The sequence below is a fragment of the Rattus rattus genome, chromosome 14, assembly GCF_011064425.1.
Source record: "Rattus rattus isolate New Zealand chromosome 14, Rrattus_CSIRO_v1, whole genome shotgun sequence".
Taxonomy (NCBI): Eukaryota; Metazoa; Chordata; class Mammalia; order Rodentia; family Muridae; genus Rattus; species Rattus rattus.
The window spans coordinates 11405073-11416076 of record NC_046167.1 but is presented as its reverse complement, the minus strand read 5'-3'; the positions used below and the strand labels follow the sequence as shown (position 1 = coordinate 11416076).

Here is an 11004-nt window from a genome sequence, read left to right as displayed (position 1 = left end):
AGAAGTATATGTAATTATAGTTGTATGTAATTATAGTTACATTTATATGTATATAATTATATACGTAAATATAGATATGGTTCATCACTTTCAGTTTGGATTCTGCAAGATAAGTCCTTATAATCACTTGCAGATTCAGGAGAAGCTGACTTCTGATCCAGGGTGTGGCACTGTGGTCATCTTGGATAACTGCCCAAGAATGATGCACAGAAAGATAAACATTGTGGAGATCACGTAGCTAAGGACTGTGTGTGTGTGTGTGTGTGTGTGTGTGTGTGTGTGTGTGTGTGTGTGTGTGTGTGTGAGGGACATTGCAGAGTATGTTCCAGGAAGAGCAAATTGTCAGAACATTTTCTACCTGAGACTGCCTCTCCTGCCCTCCCTCTCAAGGCTCTGTAAGCCAGTGTGTGGCCTCTTCCCTGCGTTGTCATAGTACTTCACTTTACCATGGCTTAAAATAGAGTCAAGAGAGAAAGTTATAACAACTCAGTTTAACTATCTGTGAGGGCGGGAGGGGGGAAGAGAAGAGGGGAAGAGAGGAGAGGAGAGGGGAGGGAAAGGGAAGAAAGGGAAGAGGAGAGGGACTTGTAATCAGACTGGCCTTGAACTCACTCTAGTGGTGGTGGTGGTGGTAGTAGTAGTAGTAGTAGTAATAGTAGTAGTAGTAGTAGTAGTAGTCAAAGATGAGTTGAATTTCTGATCCTCCTGAGGCTAACATTCTATCAATACAGGATTCCAGTAAGTGCTATTATGTGGTTCTTAAGATGCTGGGAATCAAATCCAGAGTTTCGTAAACACTGGGCAAGCATTGTACCAACTATGTCATCCACCCAAGAGTTTCTAGATATCTAAACACTTGGGGAAAGGAGGCCTCAAGGAAGGAGGGAGGGGACACACCCCAACTCCACAGCGACAGAATCTTCTGTCTTGGGAGCACTTCCAGACCTTGCCTTACATAACTCCCCATCTAGCTGTTTACACGTATTTGTTAAAATATGCTTTTATAATAAGCTGGTGAACAAAAGCATTTCCTTGAGTTCTGTGAGCTGTGTGGCAAATGAGTAAAACCCATCGTACAGCAGACGAGTGGGACAGACACTCTGGGGAAAACAACCTGGGGCTTCCCGTTGGCCCAGGAAGGCTCAAACAGATCTGCAGGGTGGCCTTCTTACCTGTGGGACCTGCCACCACAGGTAAGAACTCAGTAGAATGAAAGGACATTTGGCCCATATCCCCTGCAAATACGACTGGTTGGTGGCGAAGAGACATGACAAGGGTTCACAGGAGTCTTCTGTGTTGGTTGTGGAGAATATCGTAAAAATGACAGGTCCCTGTCCCATCCCACCCCCATGACACAACTTTCAGACCTTCTCTGCCCAGTTTTAGGGTTAACACTTGAGGCCAGGTCGTGGAACGGACAGCAGGTGATCCGGTCTATGTAGTTAGATGGGCTGGGCTGGGCTGTCTCCTGCTGTGTTGGTGAGGATTCCGACCTTTCCCTCCAACCTGTGTGCAGGTGCACAGGCAATCGAAACCACGTGTTCTTTATTTCTCCTATAGCTCTTTCCTCAGTCATCAAAATTCTTCCCTGGTTATGCCATCGCTTTGACCTTGAGCACAAAACCTGATCTCATGCTGTCTTCTGAGCCGCCTAGGAGCTGGCCCCAGTTTCTTCCTTCTTACCTTTCACCAGGGTCCGGTTGTCAAGGCAACGCTTTGCCGGGAGCTCATCCTTCCGATCAAATGCCATCTGCGTCCTGCGATGCCACCTTGCTGATGCCCAGGGGTTGGGAATGCAAACCAGGACGGTTCTTTATTATTTTCTAGCTTTGCCTTCTAGGGTCTCGGCAGAGGCATCTTCCGGTCTGGTATAGCACCATGACAGTTAAGAGTGCTTCCTGAGAGAACCGAATGCAGCCATCAGTCTCACCTGCCCGGGTGATCTGATGCAGCCATATGTTAATGGATCTGGGGGAACAAGAGCTCAAGCACATTTTGCAGGCTTGTTTTTCTTTTCTTTTCCTCTTTGGTTTTTAATTAAAGCTTCCAAAAGAGGACAGAGGATCAGTGGGAGGGCATGCCTAGCTCTAAGGTTTAAACACACACTCAGGTGGGAGTGGGAACAGAAGCAGAGAGGCAGAAAGATGATGGCCTTGCTCTGAAGATGCCTGAGACCCTTCTGAAGGGCTCAGAGAACCCATGTGATTCTGATCTTTCTCTTTCAGAGAAGCCCGACTCGGCCCATTTGGTCTGATAAATAGTTTATTGTAGTTAACTCCTCTCTGACACTTGGGCTTCATCCCAATTCCCTTGCGCCAGATCTCCATCCCTAACGAAACGCGGAGAAGAACCGCGGGGCTCAGGAAGAGCTGCCGAGGGGCGGGGCGTTGGGCGTGGTTTTCAGGGGCGTGTCCTGGTGGGCGTGGCCTGGGAAATTCCCCGGCTAGGGCGGGAGCGGGCGCTGTGGTCAGCTGAGCGGCGCCTGGCGGGTCGCGAGGCCGCGCGTCACCGTCCAGCTGCCCGGTCGCCGCCCCCTGGCCGGTCCCTGGCGGGCGTCGGCATCCAGAGCTTTGGGACAAGATGCCAACGAAGCAGTGACCTGAGAGGAGCGGATCTCTGTGGCCGGTGAGGAGCCGGGCCGGGGGTGGCGGGCGCTGGCTGAGCGCAGCTCTCCCCAGCGGACTCTCCCCAGCGACGTTCTCGCTGTCGCCGGCTCCGGGAGCCTGCCGCGGGAAGGGTGACGAAGCTGGGCGGCCCTCCTGTAGGACGGCTGTCCGGGGAAGGCTTCCGAGAGCCAAGTAGACCCTGACCTGGTGTAACAGGGCGGCGGGGATGGGGGTGGGGGTGGGGAGTGTCTGCCACCCCCACAGGACACCCCTCTTTCACCAGGATAGTATAATACAGGCTTGGCTGGCCGCAGGTGACTTCCATTTGAAGTCACTGAGGTGGTTTGAAGGTGATGTCCCAGGTTGAGAGTGATTAAGCAAGCAGTCAGTTCATTTTAAGGAGGAAGTGGTTAAGGTGCTGTCGCAAGGAATGAAGGTACTCTGAATGAGGTCGCCCAGGAACAGTGAACAATTAGACCCCTTGCCAAAGTGACAGGCTTACAAAAGAGTACCTAAACTGTCGTGTCTGTCTGGGAGACTGTGCTATATCCATGCATGTGTATACACTCATGAGAGGGGGCGTGGGTCAGAGAGAGAGAGAGAGACAGAGAGAGACAGAGAGAGACAGAGACAGAAACGGAGGGGGGAGCAGATGTGAGATAATGAGAATGAATTTAATAAAGCTGAGAAGTTTAAAGGAATAGTTTTTAACCACAGGCAATGTGTAAATTGGTGGCAGTAAACAGGCCTTGGAGGAAAACTGAAACCCAGCCCCTGATCTGGCCTGCACTGTCAGGACTCCTGTGTGGGAATGTATACCTGAAGTATTTAAGGTTGAAATGGAAAATCTTCTGGAGAACCTCAAGAAGGTGACATAAGGCGGTATTGGGTCACTTGGGTAAATCCAAAGCTGCCCTTTTTACCCAAAGCAGCCACTTTGCTCTTTGACCTAGGGAGAGAAGTTAGGAGCCAGTTGCCCTAGGGCTGATAATGGGGGAGAACTGGACTGAGCAGAGGCCACTGCCAGAGGCGGCTTGGATTTGATTGGACCAGGGAAGGTTCATTGTGGATTGTGTGCGTAGTTAATCTGTATACGCTGAGCCGGTTTGAGCAGTACTTTATGTAGTGTGCAAGGCCATGAAAGGAGGTACCACTTTACAACTGGCCTATAAATTATGTAGTGTGTGTAGTGTGTTGGGGGAGGAGGGAGGGAGGGATGGAGACTATATTTTGTGAGCCTGAAATAAGCTTGAAAAGAATTGGTTATTGCCTTCCCCTAGTTGGTTATTACTGAACTCCCTCATTTAAGTAGCACATAGTTGTCTGGGCACGAAATATACCTACTAATCCCCAAATCTGCTTTCCTGAAGTTTTGTTATAGAGACTTAGGATGTTGATGAAGTCTTTGGATTTTCCGGAACATCAAAATCCAAAAGAAAAGAAATTAAGCCCTTTACATTCATTTTATTATATTTCTTATTTCTGTGTGTTTCTGTGAGTGTTCCTGCATGCATGTACATGTCATGGTGTCCCATGTCATGGTGTTCCTGTGGACTGCGGGGGACAGTCTGCGAGAGATCTATGGATCCAATTTATGGCACTGAGAGATGGCCCACAGAGAGATGGCCCCACTGAGCCATCTCTCTGACCTGTAAAATTTTTTTGTTTTGATTTGATTTGAGAATGGGTCTCACTATGTCTACCTGGCTGGTCTGAAACTCATTTCATAAACCAAGCCAGCCTCAAACTCACAGAGATCTAATTTGTTTCTGCCCCTCAAGAGCTGAGATCAAGGGTGTGTACCAGCATGCCTTCCAAAATCTTTTTTTGTTCTTAATTAAATTATTAAATCTTTTCTTGCTTCCACTTTGGCATGGGTATGATAAAAAAGACAATTGCATATAGATATATCCAGATCCTTTGCAGTGGTAGAGGACAAACAGTTCTGATTTTAAAAATAAGTTTGAAAAGTTGCCTTCAAGAATCTGGACGTGAACGTCATAGAACTGCAGAAAACCCGTAACAATTGTAAGCCGTGTGGTTTGTACTTGCCCAGCAGAGAGCATTTTACAGGTGTTAGACGTCATTAGCTGTGTTCTGTGTCATTCCAACACTTAACCCAGAGACTGCCGTGTGCTAGTAGAGAAAATAGATGGTGTAAGACTGGCAGTAATTGCTAGGAGGGCTGAGGCGCCGGAAATACAAATGGTTCTTAGGTGCTTGAAAGCGCTGCTTCTCCACAAAACGTCATCTCTTTGAGCTGGAGGTTGAAATTGCCCCGTGGACGTGTGCCAGAGCGAATGAGAGTCAGATAGTGCCCAGACAGAGGGCACCAGAGAGGCAAGGACGCAGGGGTGAAGAAGGCATGGGACCATGAGCCCTTTGATGTGGTGTTTGTGGCTTCGTGACAGGAGGTGACATTGATGTGTGTGGATAAGTAAGCCCAGAACCTGAAAATAAATACAAATAAGTTATTCTCATAAAGCTCAACAGCAGTGGGGTCGAAATGGAAAGAGAGGAAGGATGTTAAAAGGCACTCAAGGACCTGGCGATTTTTTTCTTGTATGTATCCCAGTACTGGGGACAGAGCGGTAGACAAAGTAGGGGGGAGTTGAACATTGCCAATCATAAGCCAAATAAAAGCCCAAGCTTTGGCTTCTAAGGATGGAGGGGGGTGGGAGCGTTTTGAAGGTAAAAGTGACTGGACTTGATGATTGCTTTAGATTTGGGAGAAGGGGGAATGGAAAGAAGGAAGCCTTACTCCCATGTTCCTGCCTTCAAAACTGGGTTAAGTCTGTATTTCCCAAGTATTCGTAAGGCACGGAATAGCCTTGCTAATAGCCTTCCTAGTAAGTAACAGTGAGACTTCTTTGACTCCTGCAGTAAGATGAGTATGTCCCCCACCTTTCTTTTCTAAATGGATGGATAATGCATTTAGTCAATCTGGTCACAGAATCTACCCAACCTCCCTTTAATTACAGTTACATGTTTCTTCTGTCAGTATGGGTGTGAATGTAGCCATATCATGGCTCCTGTGAGAAGAAGGGCTTGGGACAGCTTGTAAGAGTCAACTCTGTCCTTCTGATGTGTGGCTCTTGGGGATCTGACTGAGGCGATCAGGTTTGACATCCCGTGCCTTTACCATCTTCCTAATCCCCTTCAGTCCCTTTTGTGAATGGAAACTACAGTTTACCATAGCCAGCTATTTGATTCTCTCTAGGAAACAGGTTTTTGCTGCTTAAAACTAATGTATGGGGCGGAAAGGGCGGCTCAACAATAAAAGAACACTTTCTGTTCTTCCAGAGGACCTGAATTCTGTTCCTAGTACCTACTTTAGGCAGCCCCAGATCCAAGGAATCCAATTCCTCTGGTACCTGATGGTACCTGCATTTACAGTCACACACCCACGTGGGAACACACATGCCTTCACATAAATAAATACTAAAAATAAATATTAAAAAGGAAAAAATTAGTTTACCTATGGAGGGATTGAACCTGATAATACTTCATCCATAAATCTGAAAATTCATTTACACCAGGGAAAAAGGACCTAGCTCATTTTGCATCCAGTGTCCAGTGGCCGGAAGTTGGCATAAGGCAGATGATGCTAGGCACACGGCCTTCTGGCTGTCAGAGCCATGCTATAGTGGAAGAGACAGCGCCTGCTTGGGGAGGGGGAGGGTGGGACTTAGCTCGTGTGTCCCATCACTTGAGCATCTAAGCCCACTGTGTGCCACCGTGTGTCAGGGAAACTACACAGACGCTCTTATACTGAATAAGAAGTCAGAGTAGATTAAGGCCAACTCAGGAATGAGCTTATGCCCATGTCTAAAGGTCAGGTCATTACTCTAATTACTTGACCTCCAAGTAAAGAATACGGGTGTACATGGCTAGGGACTGGGGGTGCAGATCTAGGGAAGAAAAGGTGGAGATTCCACTTCTGGTTTTCTACCTCGCAAGCTCCCGGTCTGTCTTCTTTCTTGTTAGTGAAATCTTGACAAATCCTGTGCTCCATTGTTAGGTGTCTTCTGTTTGTTTACCCTAAACCTGGGTGAGCTATGCTACCCAGGCCAGCCTTGAACTTCTCACAACCCTAGCTTTCCTACGTACCTAGAGTTGGGATTATATATAGGCTTACACCATGTCTGTCTCTCTCTGTGTGTCTGTCTGTCTGTCTGTCTCTCTCTCTCTCTCTCTCTCGCTCTCTCTCTCTCACACACACACACACACATGCACACACACATACACATATATATGTATAGTAGTGCATGTACCTATCGATGGATGGATGGATGGATGGATGGATGGATGGATGGATGGATGGATAGATGGATAGATCAGTCTAGATATTTCATATGTGCACCATAATATAGCGATACCTTTGCTACCTTTGAAGTACTCAAGAATCCTGAACCGTCCTTTGAGACTTCTGCTGTTACAAGAAGCCGCTTCTAGTCAAATGGTGGTCGTATTTGAATACTTGCGTTTGCTGTATGTGCTGATTTCTTATTCACCATGACATCTAAATTATGGAATTAATTTTCCTAACACCATTTGACAATAGTGCGACTAGGTGAGTCTGTATTGGTGAGAATGATCAGTGTAAAGGCTGGCTGGCTTGGGGGTGGGGGTGGGGAATCCCGAGCGAGCCGGTGTTGAAGGGTGGGACTGCGATCTTTCTAGAAAGTTAAGCATATGTTCCAGAGTCATTGAACTGAGAACCATAAGGAGCATTATCTACCGATGAGTCAGTAAATTGCCTTTGGAGGTCAGGAGCCTCCCAAGGCCACACGCTTGGCTGTTGGTGCAAATGATTCTTCCGCTGTCTCAACTAGCACAGCCCTAGTTTGGTTTTGTTTTGAGTGTCCTTGTAAAATCTGAGCAGCATGCACCAGGTATAGAAGTATTGCTGGAACTACTAGGACCAAGGCCAGCATTACTGTGTTTGCCTCCGTAGGCTTAGGGAAGGTGCAGACCGAGGTCAAGGGGCAGTGACCGCCAAGCAGGCTTCAGAAAGGTCTCCCTCCCCATTCCTTTGCCCCTTCCTCCTTCTCGGCTCTGTTCCTCCCCCTCCCTTCTTTCCTTTGCTTTCAGTAAAACCATACAGAGACAATCCGTTGTTGAACCTAAGTGTGGTGCATGCCTGTTATCCCAGCACTGAGAAGCTAAGGCAGGAGGTTTACCAGTTTGAAGCTAGCCTGAGCTACATAGCTAGCCTCTGTCTCAAAAAACATAAAGATTGAGAGATATTAATTCATACATATAAGTTGGAACTAAAAACATCCTCTAAATGTCTGTTTATTACATTTTTACGTGTTAAATCTGTTGAGATGGGCATAGTGGCTTATCATGTAGTCTCAGCCAGCAGTCAGCATGTGGAGGCAGGAGGATCACCATGAGTCCAAGGACAATTGGCTCTATATAATGAATCCTAGGCCAACCTGGCTATAGAATGAGACCTTGTCTCAAAAAGCAAATAAAAAAAAAAAATCAAGGTCTGGAGAGATGGCTCAGTGGTTAAGAGCACTGACTGCTCTTCCAGAGGTCCTGAGTTCAATTCCCAGCAACCACGTGGTGGCTCACAACCATCTGTAATGGGATCTTGGTGCCCTCTTCTGGCATTCAGGCAGAACACTGTATACATAATAAATAAATCTTAAAAGCTATGTTGGGTGTATATATGGCTCTCTAGAGTGCCTGCTGGTATTCATAAGTCCCTGTTCTGTCCTTGGCATCCACTTCCTAACACACACAAACCTGTCAAATGTTTCTATGGCTTTTTCAGATTAAATACTTCAGGAAATGTTATTATTGCTTAAAAAAAAAAGACAAAAAATTTTTATGAAATGTCATTAGGTACAAAAATAAAATTTTAATGATTTTTTTCGATATGTATGCATATGCATGTCCACATATATGTAGGCATACATGTCTCGGTGCATATCAGGCATCTTCCTTGATTGCTGTCCACCTTATTTATTGGGACAGGATCTCTTCACTGAACCTGGAACTCACAAATTCCAACTAGTAGCTGTCACTTGCCCTCAGGGTCCCATCTCTGCCTTCCAAATGCTGAGGTTACATGAGGTCACCATGCCTTTGTGGCTTTATATGGGTTCTGGGAATCCAAACTCCAGTCCTCATGCTCGCACAGTGGGCGCTCGATCCCCTGGACCAGCTCCTCGGCTCCTTCATTGATTTTGCAGGGGCCGGTTTTTCACCATGCAGCCCACAATGGTCTGAAACCTGCCATCCTCCTGCCTCACCCTCCTAAGGCAATGAATAAGGGTGCACATCATACTCAGCTGCAAAGAAACGAAAGTCAAAAACAAGGGCTTTACCCAGAAAGGGTATAGGGATTGCATCTTAAATCAGTTCAGTTTGGTAAAACCTATATCCATACAAGAGGCTCACAAGTGAGCGTTGGCCTAGTGGGTGTTTCCCTCGGTGAAGTCACCATTTTCCTCATGTACTTCGCGGGATGCTTTCCTTCTAGCCTGCGCTTTAAGTAACACTATGATTCACCTGCAAGTTCTTCAGTCTAGAAGCAGCGCACCAGACCCTTGATTTCTGAGAACCCGCAGAGAGCCCAGGACCGTGCCTCCCACAGACAAAGAAAGCAGCTCTGGTTCTGTGTGTCTGTTCTCTTATGTAGGCATGAAGCACGCATGCGCAGTGGGCTGTGATGTGGTTGCATGGCAGGAAGGGTGGTTCTCCTCCTGTCGGAAGAGAGACTGGTTTCCTAATAGACTACGACTCAGTGGAGTCATGAAGCACCTTAATCGTGAGCAGTTGGTAGTCTGAGAGCATCGCCTTCTCCCCCAGTCAGAAATAAGACTGTGCGGTGGGAGGGCTGGAGAGATGGCTCAGCGGTTAAGAGCACTGACTGCTCTTCCAGAGGTCCTGAGTTCAAATCCCAGCAACCACATGGTGGCTCACAACCATCTGTAATGGGATCTGATGCCCTCTTCTGGTGTGTCTGAAGACAGCTACAGTGTACATTATATGTAATAAATAAAATTTTAAAAAATTAAAAAAGATTGTGTAGCTCAGTGGTTGGAGCATAACATGCCTGAGGCTCTAGATTCAATTCCTATTGAGGGCGGACAAGCTCACCAACACGTGCTCACCAACACGTGCTCACCAACACGTGTCCATGGCACCAGTGGGCTCTCCGCTTCATCACTGCTGAGGGGCAAGCACCATCACATGATACCACTTGTTGCATAGATAGATTTAAAATTACCTTACAATTAATAATTAGAGATAAACTTTTAAGTTTTAAAAAAAAGATTTGTGTGTCTGCGCGAGTATATGCCATGTGTATACGTGTGTCTATGGAGACCAGAAGAAAACACCAAATCCCCTAGAGCTGGAGTAACAGGCAATTTTGAGCCGCCTCACATGGGTTCTGGGAGCTGAAGAGGAGCGAGTGCTTTTAGATACTGAGCCATCTTGCCAAGCCCAAGAAAAAACATTTTTTAAGTCATCTCTCTGGACTTCAGTGATTTGCCTTTGTAGGATAGGACCATTCCTGATGGGAACATCTGTCATTTTCATGAAGTGTGGAGAGTAATTATTTTTGCCTAGAATATGTGTGTAGCCAGTCACTGGAAAGACGCCTGCGTTTGCCTCAGTGGTAGGTAATGGAGAAGTGGAATTGGCCTTCATTCTTATTTATGTGTTCTCATTGACATGTGTATGAAATAGAGCCACATCCATGGATGTGTTTGGGGGACGTGCAGTGGGTCTCAAGCTGCTTCAGTATCTTGTGTGTGTGCACTGATGAATACCATATCAAAGCCTCCATAAAAGTCAAACTTCACTCGCACTTCTCGTGTATTTTAAGATGATGTCTGCACATCAGCCTTGCTGTGTGCTGCTCCTGACCTTGGGCAAGCTGCTACACCTGCTTCCTCACTGAATGGTCCAGAGTTAGCAGGGGCAAGTCTGCAAGAGTGTGTCAGCACATTCTGTGCCTAAGAATAGTCAAAAATAAACATTACCATCCATTCCTTTTCAATCAGAGATAAAATATGGAGATCTTAATAGCTTTTAATACATATAAAATATGCAGGATTTAATAGCTTTCAGTAAGTCTAAACTATGGTTATTTTAATAGCTTTATTGGGATCTAATTTCCAAACAATGCAATTCACTCAGCATAAGGATATTTGGACTTGGGGGCTGGAGAGATGGCTCAGCAGTTAAGAGCACCCGACTGCTCTTCCAGAGGTCCTGAGTTCAATTCCCAGCAACCACGTGGTGGCTCACAACCATCTGTAATGGGATCTGATGCCCTCTTCTGGTGTGTCTGAAGACAGCTACAGTGTACTTATATATAATAAATGAATAAATCTTTTTTTTAAAAAAGGATATTTGGACTTGCAGAGGATTT

At 46.4% G+C, this 11004-nt stretch overlaps 1 protein-coding gene across 4 annotated transcripts in view; it reads left to right on the top strand.

The window, feature by feature from the left end:
• The first annotated feature begins 2446 nt into the window (after nt 1-2446).
• Nucleotides 2447-11004, top strand: part of Optn (optineurin) — a 45150-nt gene continuing 36592 nt past the window's right edge. For 2 of the 4 annotated variants that reach the window (XM_032884185.1, XM_032884184.1), the window contains exon 1: nt 2447-2625. The gene's annotated coding sequence lies outside the window, so the exon portion shown is untranslated. The remainder of the gene's footprint in view (nt 2626-11004) is intronic. The other 2 variants (XM_032884187.1, XM_032884186.1) reach the window with 1 other exon arrangement.